The sequence below is a fragment of the Anoplophora glabripennis genome, unplaced genomic scaffold (assembly GCF_000390285.2).
Source record: "Anoplophora glabripennis isolate ALB-LARVAE unplaced genomic scaffold, Agla_2.0 scaffold371, whole genome shotgun sequence".
Classification (NCBI taxonomy): Eukaryota; Metazoa; Arthropoda; class Insecta; order Coleoptera; family Cerambycidae; genus Anoplophora; species Anoplophora glabripennis.
The window spans coordinates 190773-204707 of record NW_019416511.1 but is presented as its reverse complement, the minus strand read 5'-3'; the positions used below and the strand labels follow the sequence as shown (position 1 = coordinate 204707).

Sequence of the window (13935 nt, the reverse complement as noted above, 5' to 3'; positions counted from 1 at the left end):
CAAAAAAAGTTAGAGACCATTATCATTTTACTGGAACCTACCGGGGGCCTGCAATCTATATTATAAAAATTCTTTCACCATACCTATAGTATTTCGTAATCTGACCGGATATGATTCACATTTTTATATTAGAGACTTGGCAAAAACTGGCAATATTACTTTGCTTCCCATCAATAAGGAAAAATACATTTCTTTTACAGTCATCATCAGATTCCCCGGTAAAGTTTCGTTTTATCGACTCCTCTAGGTTTATGGCATCATCACTAAATACTCTTGCTTCATATTTAAAGCCAAACGAGCTTCAAAATTTATGTAAAGAATATAACATGTTAGATGCGGCAACATTTACTTTACCTACGAGGAAAGGAGTATTTCCGTATGAATATATAGACTGCGAGGAGAAATTAAACGAAACAGAACTGCCCGGCATTGATAAGTTTTATAATAAATAAAACGATAGTAACATATCCAATGACGATTATGAACATGCTAAGATGGTCTGGGCTAAATTTAATATATCAACCTTAGGTCAATATTCCGATTTATATATGAAAACGGACATTTTACTTTTGGCAGATGTCTGAAAATTTTAGACAAAAATGTTTGAATATTTATCACACCTGGCCATTACTATACACTGCCAGGATATACGTGGGACTGTATGTTAAAATATACTAAAATCGAGCTGGATTACTTAAAACACGTCGATATGTTGCTGTTTATGGATCGCGGCATCGGAGGCGGCGTTAGTCAATGCTGTAACCGCTATGTTGAACCAAACAAGTTTATGTCTTCTTATGACTACTCAAAGCTATCAAAGTATTTACTGTACTTTGACGTAAATAACTTTTACGGTTGGGCCATGAGCCAATACCTTCCATATGATAGGTTCGAGTGAGTAGATCCCAACATCGACGTAACAACGGTATCTGACACGTCGTCTAAAGGATACCTCCTCGAAGTTGACTTGGAATATCTCGAACAGCTGCATGATACGCATAAAGATTTACCTCTATGTCCCGAACACCTCGCCCCTCCCGGGTCAAAATTACCGAAACTCATGACCATGTTACATTAAAAAACGCGTTAAATTATCGAAATTTAAAACAATCCCGTCTCTTTAGGAATTAAACTTACACGCATTCATAGCGTACTAAAATTTAAACAATCCAATTGGCTTAAAGCTTACATCGATTTAAACACAAATTTACGCGCCCAGTCTATCAACGAGTTTGAAAAGAATACCAGCAAAGATGTCCCCCTTTAATCTAAAATCGACGTGTCTGAGCGTTTTTCTACAATCTTGACGCAGTTCCTGAAAATGACCGTTTCGTTTTCATTTGGCCACCCTGGTCCTCAGCATAATTTCTTAGATAAAAATTATTAACATCAAAATGGCAACACCTCTAAATTTAAATTGCTTAGATTCAATAACTAAAAACATTTTTATTTTCCCTATTAAAGCATTTTTATTTTACTTTACATATTTTTTTAGATACAGTTTTCTCACAGACAATAGCAATTCTATTCTAGACGCCGGACATCAAGTAACCGGCTGATGTCCAGAGAGCATCCGATGACAGGTGTTTGACATTTACATATACTTTTACATTCTGTTATAATTTTTAATCTGAGAATACTATTCTGCCATGAATTAATAAATTTCTTATAAGCATTAGTGCTATACTAAAAAAACATCTTTGTTTTTTTTTTTGAGATTAAAAAATTACAGTCTGCAAAAGGTAGTCTAATCTATAGTTATAATGCGGTGTACTATGATTTTGCCGACTATGGTTAAAGAAAAAATTATCCTTAAGGATTCACACACACTTCAGTCTGTGGATTTCGCTATGAGCTGGGCAGGTAATATACTACATCATTTTTTTATATACTGGTAATGATTTAAAAATTTTTCCTCCTTCAGTAGATGCAGCTTACATCACCTGCTGGGTGCAGGAATATATATGTTGTAAGTTGTAAGTTATATATAAATTTTATTTTCTAATTATTTACTTATTTAAAATTTTAGGATGGCTTCCTCGTTGTTAAACATGCTGCGCCAGCAGAGGCGATATTCATCGATAACGTTTGTACACTTTCGGGAATAATCCTCGAGACAGAGTGTAAAAGAGCACAATATATAATATTGTGGGTTGGTATGTAAACACACACACACGCATATATATATATATATACTGTAGCTATGTAATTTGTTTCATGTTATTACACGGATCGTTGAACTGACTTTATTGATGAAATATCTCCCTATATATGATACTCACCTCTTTTCTTCAGAATAAAAATGATGTTAAACCAGTTATCTGTCTTTTTAGTTAACAACTGTTCCATATACCATTTAAACAAATATGTTGTATATTTAACAGCAGTTTCATACTTGTTCAATTAAACAATAGTTTTATTTTGTTTTTATTATTCTTTTCATATGTTAGTACGAGAAAACTGATAAAATTGCAGCATGAAGATTGCAAGGTAAGTACCTAATTTTATAAATTATATTTTTAGGGACAGCACTTAGCACAATTTCTTTTATAAAAATTATTACAATCAAAATGTTGACATCACCTATAAATTTTAATTCCTCATAACAAGATTCAATAATGTTAACATAATTAAAAATAACATTTTTTTTATTGATATCCCTTTTGTTATATTACACATTCAGCGCCAATTAGACAATCTCTATTAAGCTAAAAGAGTTGTGTTATTTGAAAAAGCTTCCGGTAAATATTCTACCTGTTGATTGTCAGAGCCATCTTACAACGCAAAGAACCAGTTATAACATTAATAAGAATGAAACGCAGGTATCCGTCATGTTAGTATTAATGGAAATAGACTCTCAAGTTACAATTTTTACTAACACTGCAAATTGTTTAAAGAAGCTGCGGGAGCAGATTTACTTGCTAACTAGTAATTTTTCCACTAATACCTAACGTCAACATTCAAATACAGTGTGGATTAAGTCCAGCTAGATCCTTCAGATTCGCAATAATTATAAGGAATGGTAATGGCAATAAATTATCATTTTCAAATTATGAATGGCAAACTCTCTTGGAGCTACTGGAACGTTTGAAAAAAGATTTCTTCCAAACACAGGTTGGCAAGGTTGGCCCGATGAGTATGAACTTGTGACTCATCGTTGTGGAGATTACACTACAGTTACCCAAGTAGTCTATGAAAATATGAAAATGGTGCAGATCATAAAATACAACATATGCATCGATTTTTTCCTTCATGATGTGGAAGTACTGTTAAAACTCGATACTTGTGTGATTTCTCATAGAATAACTATGGTTATTCGTTGGAATTTTGTATGTACTATTATAATGTATTAAATATTGTAAATGATTGGATAAAGTCTAAAAACATTTCTCTAAATATAAATGAAGTTATAAATTCTTTTTGTGATGTATCTAATGACAGTATATTAAGTAACGCTCTACGTGAATATCATTACTTTTCTCAAACTAATGTACTGTCTGATATAAGTAATAAATTAAAATGTTAAGTCTAACATGTCTTTTATATTTGATAACCTTGGTAACTTCCTGCATTCCAATAAGCTAATAACAACTTAACTAGTCGTTTACATATTATACTGAACGTTAAAAATTATATTTCAAACCACAAGACACCTAGTTTAACATATGGTTTCTGAAAGGAAAAAATGTAATTGCCTCCTGTGAGATTTGAACTCACGACCCCTGATTGACAAGACCAGTGCTCTACCATTGAGCTAAAGAGGCTCATGCTAGGTTTACTAGCAAGCCTTCATATTAGGTTAGAATTTTTGCTAACACTGCAATTATAAAGGAAATAATATATCAGGTTACAGTTTATGCTTAAAAACAGGTCTGAACCAGTTTCTCAGACATTGATGTCACTGCGAATACAATTAAGATTTTTCAAAATCCTTTTGATACCGATATTGAAACCTAGCCCCAGAACTGCAAATGGAAATTACTGATCTACAGTGCAGTGATATATTCAAAAACACATCAAAACTCATCTTTGTTGGAATTTTATAAGTCTTCCACTGGCACAATTTGATAATTTGCAAAAATTTGCTCGTGGACTGTTTTCTGTTTTTGGTACTACTTGTGTGTGAGAAAACATTCTCCAAAATGAAGTACGTAAAGAATGTTTGCAGATCTAAGTTAACGGACGAGCATCTTAAATCTCTCTTAGTAATTAGTACAAGTAAAATTGGTCCACAACTACAAACTATTGTCAGTGGAAAATCACAACTACATAAATCTCATTAGTATTTTATATATTGTAATGTTTATATATAAGGCATCTGTACCAAATAATGCCAAGCTTCTAATAAGGCCAGAGACTTTTTCTGTTAAAGCAGGTAACTTTGCCGCGAAACAGAATGTAATTTAACAGCTCTATCAAGATGTCCTTGCTAGTACATACGTCAGTTTCCAAGATGCACCACCGGCAGTCTCTGGTTTCCCGGTTATTCGATGTAACTTTTCACGTCTGCAAAATCTTATATTTTTGTGTGGAGAAGTATTATTTTTAAACATCTGTGCTGATAGTAATAATTAAGTGTTTGACAAAAGGTACCGGTATGTATTACCATTCCTGTGTTTGCAATTTTTCTTATTACTGCACTTTTAATATTAAGGTTAGGTGTACCTAATAAAGCCAATACGTTGGCCTTATGAGGACCATAATATAAAATTACGTTTATATTTGCAAGGAGCTCTAGATAGTATTTCAAATGGTACATCTGTAAATCAAGCCCCCATATTGTATGGGATTCCCCGCCGAACACTGAGGAACCATATTAAGTCATGTTCTAGACAACGAAAATTAGGAACAAGGAGCATTTTTATTAAGGATTAGGAAGATCAATTATGTAATATTATATTTTTAGGTTAGCATAAGTAGGAATGCCTTGCGCGCTCCACGCCTCATGTGATACGGCACTAAAGCTATGGTTTCCTAGAACGCCGTTCACTAGCGGTCGTAATGCAGCCGTTTCTATGCATCGTCAAGATACAAACATGTGACAGCTACCTTTCTCCTAGGAAACCAAGGCTTTAGCCATTAGCTGTTGCGGGCCGGATACTTTGGAGACCCCTGATCTAGGGCCTCCTTTATATAAATCCATACGAGATCTCTCATCGGTAGTATTAGTAGTTACAGCTTGTACTGAACATATATGGTAGTCAATAAAGTGTATCTAACAAATAAATGTGTTAAAGTCTTCCAAGTCTCGAACAGTCACGAGTTGCAACTTATGAAATTTCCACGCCTCATGTGATACGGCACTAAAGTCTAGGGCCTCCTTTATATAAATCCATCGTTAGTATTAGTATTTACAGCTTGTACTGAACATCTACAGTAGACAATAAAGTGTATCTAACAAATAAATGTGTTAAAGTCTTCCAAGTCTCGAACAGTCACGAGTTGCAACTTATGAAATTTACAAGAAATCTGATACGGGTCGAGCCCACTTAAGAACTACAGGCATCTTCATCCTAATCCTTTTCAGAAACTCTCTGTAAAACGAGCTGCTCAACTGATGAGTAAAACTGTGGCTATAACTATATAAATAGTCATAGACACCGGTGAATTAAACAGCTGTTCACGACCAGCCACCGCAAATTTTATTATGTTCATGGATAAACTTTTTGATTGTCTTAACAGTAGTAATAATTTGTATAGCAGTAACACATATCTGTGTGCTTTAGGGAACGATGAACCATGGAATGAGGCAATAGATAAATGGAGAAAAACGTTTAAGTATAGACAAAATACACAGCGTGGTGGTACTGAATTTTATGAAACGTGGCCTGTTCTCAAAGACCAGATATTAGTAAGTAATATTTAGAAATTATTAATTAGTATGGTTTTTATAAATTAAACCAAAAATATTTTTAGCAAATTGTCATTTCATGAAACAAAAGCATAATACAAACTTGCGTGCGTTGTGGCCAATATCATTCTGAAATCAAACGTAATCTTCAAACGTGTTTTTCTCAAAACTATGAATTTTGAGTTGTCACTTTTCTTCCGAGATGACGATATACTGTTTCTGCTAGCAATTGTTAACTCAAGACTATTTTCAAGAAATATGGAACAAGATGATTGCAAAATTCCAAAAAAATGTCATTCTATTTCACTCACGATAGGATTTAATGCATATGTCTATTAGAAATATAGAACAAAATAATTAATATATTTAGAATCCTTAGAACATGGGAAATTTCATTTTTTATAAAAATAAGCGTAAGCTGTTCTGATTGGTTGGATGTATGTAAAATGTTCGGAATAACTCAATTTATTTCATCATTTAAAATGAAGACCAGTGTAACAAATATGAATACCAATGTAAAAAAAAAGAGTGTCAACCTATTGTCTCATCTAAAGAGGGAAATATGTCTGGCCAATGGAAAGAACTTCATGAAGGTGATAAATAACTCAATGGATATTGTTAGCTCGGGAATTAAAATTGTATCGGGATGCTTAACTGATTTAAAACCAATAAACTCTCAGAGAAAAAACAGTTCTTCAACGTCGATACCAGCACCAACAAAGATCATTCAGACCAACAATTTTTCACCAACGGCGGTATCAACATCGGTTCAGAACCAAAATCGACATCTAAGGCCCTGTATACATATGTATCAGGAGGTATAGTATTAGAGAATAATTCATCCTCGGATGATTCATTTAATTATGAAAAGGAAAATTATTCAAACTAGCGCTATTTAAGAAAACTGAAAGATTTCGGGAAATCTACCAATGACATTATGTCTGAAAGTGATTGGTAGCATAGTGATCCTCATCGACGACAGAATTCAAGTTCAAATTCTTTTTTTGTCGCCAAAGTAGCGAATGCTAGGTTTTTTTCCAAAAATGTGGAGTTGGATTCGAGCGTCTGTTCTAGAGATTTTGATTTGTATTTTCAATCATCCTTGTCAGGGATTAATCTAGAATAAGAAAAATAGTGATTTGTTGAATAGTTTTACGTGCTGTGTGTGTATGTACGTTGGGACATTTTGGTACCAAATCATTCCATTTCCTTGGGATTAGTTGGAATAAATCCACACCACTACGACTTCGCCATCACAAGAAACGAATCGTCTGGAAATAAAAAGAACCCTTCAAAGAAGGTATGCCAAGTCTAGTGTTCTTTATTTCGGTTATAAAATGGCCGACAGTCAGTGAAAGAGAAGAGATTCGACCAACTTTATCTAATGAGGAAAGTTACTTGGTACTTTTATCCTGTATAGATTGTAATGGTTTGTATAAGAAACCATCACTTAAGCAACATATTATTTATTAAAAGATGTACTCTTAATCGGAATAAAAAGGAATCGAATCGTCTATATGGAAGTAAAGGTCAAGCACTATTAGCTCTTTCACAATTCAAAATACCATTTTTAAACAAGTTGCGTCTGAAAACAGAAGTGTTTGGTAAAATGCGTGCAGATAGAATTACTAGACAAATCAGATCAATTGCCAATACGCCGAAGACTACTTAAAAAAGCACAAGAGACCACACATAGTGTAGTTAGTTAGCAACAAAATTCGTGAAATGGGAAAGCTTTTAGTTCAACTACAAGAAATTTATAACATAAATTCTATGCTAGTGGAATTAAAACCCGAACATTTTCAGATTGTTTATAGTATTCAACTAATAAGTAGATATAATAAGCGCTTCACTTTAGAGCAGTACTAATAGTGATGATATTCTAAGGCGTAGGTTGGACAGTTTAGATGTAACTAGTGGTAATTGTAGTAGTTTACTGAAATAAGTTTGTGAATGTAAGTTAGTACAGGTAGAAGTCAAAATGGCTGAAAAACTGCTGTAACTACAATTCTAATAATGACGAATACTAGAGATTCGGTTTTGCAATCAACTGATGCCATATAAATGTACGATAGTCTATTAGAGAATGAGAGTAAACAAATATTAACAAAATATGTTCTTAAAACAAGATTGCCAGCAAGTGCTAAATTAAAATTACAAGATGTTTACCCTTCAAACGAAGCTCTTGTTGCTGACATAAAAGCGAGGTTTTTGTCCAAAACGTCGGCAGCTGCTCTATCATTACAACTGTATAATTTAACTGCCACTGAGCGTGTTTGCAAATATCTCAGAGAGTGGTCGAAATATTTGAACTGTTTGTAGATGACACAATGATAAAATTCTCTATTGAGGAAAGTACAAAATATGCGTTGTATATCAATTGCCCTGACCCAAAAATTACATATGGTGAAATGAAATATTTTCTAGCAATTCTTATTTTATCTGGTTATTTCCCGCATCCATCAAGATTGTTTTGGGATACCGGTGAAGATGTACGTAATATATTGGTGCATAAGACTAAGCGGCGTGATGGTTTCGAACAAATTATGAGATTTATTCATTGTGCTGACAACACAATGCTAGATAAAATCGATAAAAATGAGTAAACTTAGACCTTTCATAAGTAATGTGAAACAGAAATTTATTAGCAATTTTATACCCGAAAGGGAAATTGACTACGATGAAAGTATGGTTGAATATTTTGGTCACCATGGGTGTAAACAATACATTCGTGGAAAACCAATACGATTCGGATATATGTAAGTATGGTGCATGAATATTAAATCAGGATACCTCATAAATTTCGAGGTGTATCAAGGTGCAACGTCGAACGCCAATCCTGAAAATCAAAAAACTTATGGAAAAGCTACTGTACCACTTATTACTTTATTTACCTCGCCAAATTTGCTGATGTACATGTCAGAACAGAATTATGGTGTTACAGGAACAATCAGAGAAAATCGTGTTCCTAAGAACTGCCCTATTAGATCGGTAAAGCAATTGAAAAAATTTACTCGAGGTACATTTGACTTCGCTTGTACAGATGATAACTCCATGGTAATTGTGAGATGGAAAGATAATTCGGTAGTAACAGTTCTGTCAAATACCCATGCAGTTTATTTATCCTCTGACAATTGCAATGGGTATTCCTGTTCAGAAAAGAAAAAATTGGCATTCCTCGCCCCAACAATATTACGAAATATAACAGTTTTACGGGAGGCACTGACCAAATGGATGCTAATACTAATGTATATAGAATTGGGATAAAAAATGGTGGTGGCCTAGTGGTGAATAGTCAGTCACCTGGCTATTAGATACTTGCACTCAAAATGTCTCAGTTGCAATTTAGAGAAATTGCTCAAAGTTATCTAATCCGATATCAAGTACCTCCTACAGGACCTGGTAGAACATCTTCACTGTCTGGCCAAGAACGAGCTTATGACAATGGACGGAAAGAAGAACTGTCAGTATTCTTTTTCTACAAAACCTGTAAGCATAGGTCCAGACAAACATGTATTTTACTTTAGGATCATCATTAAATGTAGCCTTTTTTCCTTTTCCTGTCCATAATAAGATATCAAGTTATTATAATTTGAACTGTTTCTAAACGTATTGTTGTCGATTCTGCACACGGTCGTTTGAACGACTATATAATAACGCACCACCAGTAATTGGAAGAGAGTAGTGATAAGTAAGAATGCTTACAATGGATATCGAGTTTGATAATACTGTGTTGAAAACAACTGGTAATTTATTATTTATGGTTTGAAATGGCGCTAATTGTACTTGTATGCATTAGACCCGAATGTTGAGGAAGAACAATATTTCCAAGTGTGGTATACTGTCGAGAGATATGATATTAATGTATGGTCTACATTAGACCTCGTAAGAAAACGGTAAGGGCTGCAGATCTGGACATTGCAGCTTTGGAGACTGTACGAATTCAACCGGGAAAGAAAGCCATTATTCCAACAAATATTAAAGTCAAACCACATCCTGGGTGGTTTATTTTACTGAAGGAAAGAAGTGGACACGCCAGGAAAGGAATTACTTGTGTAGGTGTAGTCGATGAAGATAATAATAATGAAATATTTGTTGTTACATTTAACTTATCAAAAAATACCATTATTATTAATGAGGGTGAATATTATATTCAAATGTTACATCTGCCATATCGGAATAATGTCATTGGAGATTTAATATTAGAAAATAATTCAAGAATATAAAATAAATTTGAATAAATTCAAAGTGTTTTAATACTGCCGACGCAGGCGACTCCTTTACCAGCCCTAATAGAGGACTTGGCTGACAAGTATGAGGTGGACGAACTCGCGACAGGGTGGTTTCTCGCATGCAAACTGTATCTGATGCGGAACAAGATCAGCATCACAGTTGCGGACGGGGACTACTACATTCTATCCATAGACTAACACCGTCGCATATAGGTGGATAACCAAAATAATTTTATGTCTCGTAAAAATTTATATCAACTACAGTTTAAATAGTTCAGCAATGTGTTTTGCTTTACTACAAAATAATTTAAATAACATATTTAGTAGATAATATTNGTTGTTATATTTAACTTATCAAAAAATACCATTATTATTAATGAGGGTGAATATTATATTCAAATGTTACATCTGCCATATCGGAATAATGTCATTGGAGATTTAATATTAGAAAATAATTCAAGAATATAAAATAAATTTGAATAAATTAAAAGTGTTTTAATACTGCCGACGCAGGCGACTTTACCAGCCCTAATAGAGGACTTGGCTGACAAGTATGAGGTGGACGAACTCGCGACAGGGTGGTTTCTCGCATGTAAACTGTATCTGATGCGGAACAAGATCAGCATCACAGTTGCGGACGGGGACTACTACATTCGATCCATAGACTAACACAGTCGCATATAGGTGGATACATGGTGATGGAATAAGCTAACGGCCAATGACTGACACTTAACTGAACAAAAAATTAAATATAATCGTGAAGCAAATAAACACCACCGTGGAGAAACAATAACTTACCAGACCCTTTTACGAAAATACTGTTGACACCATATATTCCAACATATTCGGTATATCTCTAAATGTTAAACATGTATTACCATGAAAAACCCATCGTCATCCACCCAATCCAAAATTTCAACGCACGTATACTCCTTTTCCATTCGGGCTCCTAAATATCGACACACTTTCAATTAATAATCAAAAGTTTATTACTATCATTGACGTTTTTTTCCAAATATGCCTACGCTGTTGGTCCAGTAACCGAACACTTAACGTAACGGTGGTTCCTCTATGCCTTGACCAAAATAATTTTATGCCTCGTAAAAATTTATATCAACTACAGTTTAAATAGTTCAGCAATGTGTTTTGCTTTACTACAAAATAATTTAAATAACATATTTAGTAGATAATATTGATCAAATTCCTAACGATTATGACTATGGATACATTTTTGAAGTTAATACACACTATCCTAAAGATTTCCACAAAAACATAAGGATCTGCCTCTTTTACCTGACATTTAGTACCTCCAATACAATAATCTAAAATTTCAAAATAGGCCTTAGAAATAAAAGTTGAAAACATTCATGAAATTCTAAAATTTAAGCAAAGCTGCTAGATGAAAACACAAATTATAATACCTACAGAGATTGTAGAAAATTGAGCAAAAATGATTTTGATTTTTTTTATAAATTAATGAATAGTGCTGTTTTCGGGAAGACCACGGAAAATTTTAGAAAATGTAAAGATGTGAAGCTAAATTATGGTCAGGTAGAAATGGTGCAAACTATTATATTTCAAAATCTAATTTTCAGTTGTATAATTTTTGACCTGGTTATAACTGAAATGAAATGAGTAAATATTACTTTTAATAAACCTACATATGTAGGATTTCCTACATTAGATAGTTTAATAACAATTATGAACGATAAGGCAAAATTACTGTACACAGATACAGATTCTTAAATAATTTTTTTGTTGATGGTATTGATAAACATTAAACAAGACATTCATAAATTTGATACATCATAATATCCACAGAATAATTTTGTTTAGAAAACCTATAGGTTTTCTAAGACCAAGTAATCATAAGATTTATTACGTCACATCACTAATTTTTCAATGTTTCTTTTGAAGAAGTAAAGAATCCAGTGGAAAGCGAAAATTTGGAAGTAGAATTGCAGTTTCCGAATTCTTTATTTTGGCATATTTAATAATGGTTGAGATTTAGCTATGCTTTTGGAGTATTGTGTGATAAAAAAAGTTTAGAATAAATAATCTTTATTTTAAAAAATATATAACTAGAGGTCATAATACAAATAACTATTCTGAACAAATACGAATCATTAAAGATTTTGTTTCTCATAGAACAAAACTATTCAATGCAGTTGCTTTAGTTGATTATTGTTGTTCAGTGTGGGAACAGTGATGTATAGTTAGATTGTTAAATTTTGCTGATGGATGCAAGAATGCTTTTTCTAAGCTTAATCTTTTAGAGAACAAGACCAAAAATTTTAATGAAAATCCAATAAATGAACTCGATAACTGTATATTTTTGGTGCCCAGTTTAAATGATATTTCCACAAACTGTGAAGTCAATTCTGATCTAGGAATTTGTACTTATCCTTATGGATTACAAGATGCATTTTGTAAACAACAATATTTAATTAACAAACATTTTCAAAAAAAGTTCTCCTTTATCTACAATTGAAAAGTATGCTGTTTCTAATTAGCTTTAGGTGATGAACAATCTCTCTTGATGTATCATTCTATTCAGGATTAAAGGATTCAAATATTGATTTTGAAAAAAAGAACTTGTCTATCTCGGAAGATAAGTTTAATCGCGACATCAGTATAGATAATTTTACAGATAAGGGATATACAGTTAATAGTAATGATGAAGAAAAATCTAATATTATTTTAGTACAAGAAAATTTAAATAAAATAAGTAATATTTGACCCAACACAGTTTTACAAATACCTAAAATATCTGAACAGACTTAAGTAAAATAAATAGTGATCAGCTAGCATTAGATGCTTTGATGTGCTGTTTCGTAAAAGAATTATTAGTGGAAGACCTGCAGTATAAGTCAAAATAAAAAGATTTAAGAGAATGCACAATTTAATAGAAAGTATTAGAAATAGAAATAGAGAGAAATACACTGAACCTCAAATATATAAACGTATATGATTCGTTAAAACCGACTTGTTTTTTATACTATAGCAAAAAGGTACATGTACTTAGGGAACAAAAAAGGCAATAAAAAGTTGCGGACCATGAACCCTTACTTCATTATCAATGTTTTTATAAATCTGGTCAGTTTGGCAGCGTATTCAGGCATGGTAACCCATCGCTTTTAAATGATTTTTGTGAATTTTTAAAATGAGAATAATGAAGAACAAAATAAATTTCTATTAAGTACTATAAAAAATAAATTAAATGGTCAAGCACAAGTTAATATTTAGACCAGGTTAGAAGTAGAATCATGGATCGAAGTCAAACAAATTTTGATTAGGACTTTCGGAGATCCTCGCAATATTGATACGTTGCAACAAGATTTAATACGTCTCACTTATGATCCCCGACAAGAATCACTAGTCAATTTTAGAAATAGGATATTACAGAATCAATCTTTATTAATGGCGAAATTAAAGAAATCTCAAGAGACTAGAAAAACGGGAATGTAGCACCGTCTTCCAAAAGTTTATATATGTATGTTAGGAATTTACCTTTCCATTACCAACAAATGGTCAAAACAAAAGATATTGGCGACCCAGAAGAAGTAATTACGTTTGCAAGCAAAGAAGAACAATTTAATAAATATAAGAAATCTATAGAAAATCCCAAGTTTAAAAACCAATATAATTCATTTTTGCCACCAAGAAACAATCCGCAATTTCAGAATCGTTATCCTGGAAATATGTAACTACTTTAATCAAAATTGATATCTTAATAACTACTCTAATCAAAATAGGTATCGTAATCAGCACAATTATTTTCCTAATTGACAAATATAATGTAATTTAATTTTCCAAAACTTTCCAAATGTTTAGCTCAGGTCTGGTCTTTTA

At 32.7% G+C, this 13935-nt stretch overlaps 1 non-coding gene across 1 annotated transcript; it reads right to left on the bottom strand.

Moving 5' to 3' along the window:
- Positions 1-3692: 3692 nt before the first annotated feature.
- Trnat-ugu lies at positions 3693-3764 on the bottom strand. Its single transcript has one exon. It is a non-coding gene; the product is annotated as a tRNA-Thr (tRNA).
- Between the last annotated feature and the right edge of the window lie 10171 nt (positions 3765-13935).